Raw genomic sequence first — 3,731 nt, forward strand, 5'->3', positions numbered from 1 at the left:
TACAACTCTTTTACCGGCAACTGGGAAACATATGGACGACATTTAATTCCTGCAGTTCTATATACAGATTTAACATGGTATTGACTGAAAATCTCACTGTGTCAAGCTGTGCTCTAGAAGTTGATGGACCCTCCTCTTGGTGATGCCCAGCCATGTTCTGTTGAAGGACAAGAATGTGCTAGTTTGTCCATTATCTATGCTCATCACTTCAGTGTACATGTCAAACTCCAAATTCCACTCAAGAATGTAAATGAATATGAATGGGTAGAGCAGTGCCAGTAGCTATACATAATATTAAGACACACTTCAGTAGGCCCCTCCGGATCTCTCCCTGTGGCAGCAGACAGCGTCGTCGTCTCCTCCTCATATATATATATATATATATATATATACATAAAAAGTTTTATTTAAAAAAAATACATAAGTGTATACTTGCATCTGATGTATGCACTTGTGTCCTGGGGGTGACAGGCTCAGATGAGCTTACCCCAGGGATGCCTTCAGCCACAGGGCGACCCCTGTATTGGCTGAGAGCCAGCTCCTCAGCCTCTGACAGAGGTGGTGGAGGTGGCCCTCCACCCGTTTTTCGGGCCTCTGCCTTCTTTCTGTTGGCTGAGCAGAACTCAATGTTTGCAATCTGAATTAATATTTACGTTACGTTTAATAGCCTTAGTCAATTAAAAATAAAAAAATAAATCAAAGTGAGGTGCAATCATAGCCTAGCAAAATATGCCTTACCTTTTTGAATGATGTTTTTATGTTTCATTTTGAGCTGCTTCCAAGTCCTCCTTTCTCCTGTTGGATTGCACCTAAATGAAAAACTCAGATTTCATTCCTACTTATATTCATAACTATAGACTATGTTATGATCTTACGGTTAAATGTTACGTCAATGGAATAGTACGTTCAAACTTACGCGTTGACTCGGGCAGCAATTTTCTCCCATGCGGTCTCTCTCTCCTTCGCTGCTGCAGCTGTGTTGCATTCGCGGCGAAATATGTGCTCATATTCTCCGTAGCCCAGCATAAGGATCTCCAACTCCTTCGCACTGAAATATGTTGATCTTTTTTTTCTCGGTTGTCATGGTGACTCGTGGTATCGGGGCTCCATTGATGATGGCTTTTTTCAGTGGTTGTGCACGCGCGTACCTCGAGGTTAACATACTCAGAGTTGATTGAACTAACTCAGATCAGCTGTTCTGGAACCGGATACTCAGAGTTTCCCGACTCAGAGTAAGTCAACTCAGAGTTCAGGGATAGACTCAGAGTGTGTTGAACCTGCTTTCTGGAATACCCCTCTGATTGGCTGACCATTGTGCCAATATTTAAACTCCTGTGTTGACAGCCGCACCAGAGGGACAGATCACAGATGTAAGTTTGACGTTACTTTGTTTCCTTGTTTCTTCACTGACATCAGTCTTCTTCTCATCTCTTGTCTTTAATGAAACGATCACAGTCACCTGTTTGTGTCTCACTCTCTGTTTGCAGCATCAACGCAAACCTGCTACAAAACCCGGACTGGTATTCATGGACGGACTGAACTGGATTCGGTTTGCTGGTGTGAGTACAACAGAAACTCATCACAACCAAACAGAAACAAACACACTTAATTGTAAGTGTACACTCAAACTTTAACACTTTTTTTTATCATATGACATTTAAAATAATATTTAAATAAACATTTAGTTTGGAATGGGTATCAAGTAAAACCTGAAGTGGAGCTCCACTGAATATTATTCTTCTTATTATTATTATTATTATTATTGTTGTTACTAAGTGATGACGAAAAAAACCCAGGTCAGTATTTTGTAACCTAAGAAAACCAATGTGATGTAAGTAATTATTGAAAAGGCTATTTATTAATTTAAATAATTAATGATACTTAAGTCGTTATTTAATGGTGCATTTATTAATATAAATCATCTAAAAAGGCTTGGGTTTCTAGTAACTAACTGGTGCTAACTAACTCAGCAGCCAGGAGTCACACTGTGAGTGGCTAATTGGAAGAATCAGTAGAGGAGAGGAAAGTAGAGGAAACCAGGTGCATGTACAGTGAATTTGGTCAATATTGCTTCTTGCAATAAAGAGTTACAGGGTGCTGTCACATTTCGGCAGGGCCTGCCGAGAAGTGACTGCACCCTGTAACTCTGGATTGTTAGGGCTTACATTCTCTATCTTTTCAGCATTAGCAGTCGAGGAAAACAGGTGCATGTACAATGAATTTGGTCAGTATCGCTCCTTCAAACAACGACTTATAGGGTGTACCCTGTATACAGTATTATATCTACCAGTAGACCTACGCTCACTACCTCTTAACCGATGCGCGTTCCCGTCGGAGGCAGTCATTTTTCGGCAAGGTTCAATGTGTTGTGCCTTCAGATGGTGTTCTGCACACTTTGGTTGCGCTGATTTGAGTTCCTTTTGCTTTCTTAGCATGGCCTTTCTGCTGATCTTTGACCTCAACATGGCATCACTGGATATTTTCTGTTTGTCACACCGTGGTTGTGCAAGCAGTTTGTAAAAATACTACCAGTAACCATGCCACATTAAAAGCTCCTTGAATCACCTTTCTTCCTAATGCTGATAGTCTGTTTCAACTTGATTTGGGCGTCCTGATCATGTCTACCTGCCTAAATGCAATGACTTACTGCCATGTGATTGGCTCCTTCAATCAGTGTGTTCATAAACAGAAAATGTGTACCTAATAAATTGGCAGATGTGTGTTTAAATCCAACCAGGAAGGAATATAGAAAGCAGTTTATAGTAGACATGTAGTTTTTCCTCTGCAGCTATAGGTGGGTGGAGTTTGCACTGCAGCTTCTGTGGCGTTTGTTTTGTTCACCGTTGTTGGAGACCATTATGGCTACATTGTTGAAATTAAAGAAACACACTCAGTGCAAACATAGCCACAATCTGGAAATATAAAATGAGGTCACCCTGTGACGCTGCCGACACCGAGGCTCATTTCAGCACCGTGGACAGCGCTATGAAATCACGGCACACATTGACAAATAAACTCATGAGTACAGTCCTCACAGTTTAAGTGAGGACACGCACCGCCGCCGCAGCGCCAAACGCACAGCAGCCGCGGAACCAGCGTCTCAGCAGACGCCATCCCTGCCGTGAAAACGCGGAAACACACTAAACTACAAACAACGCCACATTTCACAAATAATACATGCAACATGTTTACCTTTTTATTGACAGTGCTTCTATTTGACTATTGCATCGCAAGTAGTGATGATGACATCATGTTTTCTTTTTTAAGTTGAATGATTTGTCTGAATACACTGAAAACACTGAACGTGTGTTTGTTCCCGAGCCACTCCATATCCACACTCCGGCGCACCGCTGCCGCTGAACCACCAGGCTCCTCAGTTGCGACACGTACCGCAGCCACAGCACACGGCACCGAGATCCCACCTCGGCCCAGTGCGTGTCGGTCCTCAATTAAGCCGCGCGGCGGGGCACACAGTCAGCGCAAACACGACACGTACCGCCGCCGCAGCGCCAAACGCACAGCAGCCGCGGAACCAGCGTCTCAGCAGACGCCATCCCTGCCGTGAAAACGCGGAAACACACTAAACTACAAACAACGCCACATTTCACAAATAATACATGCAACATGTTTACCTTTTTATTGACAGTGCTTCTATTTGACTATTGCATCGCAAGTAGTGATGATGACATCATGTTTTCTTTTTTAAGTTGAATGATCTGTCTGAATACACT

Source organism: Solea solea (genome assembly GCF_958295425.1).
Source record: "Solea solea chromosome 4 unlocalized genomic scaffold, fSolSol10.1 SUPER_4_unloc_18, whole genome shotgun sequence".
NCBI lineage: Eukaryota > Metazoa > Chordata > Actinopteri > Pleuronectiformes > Soleidae > Solea > Solea solea.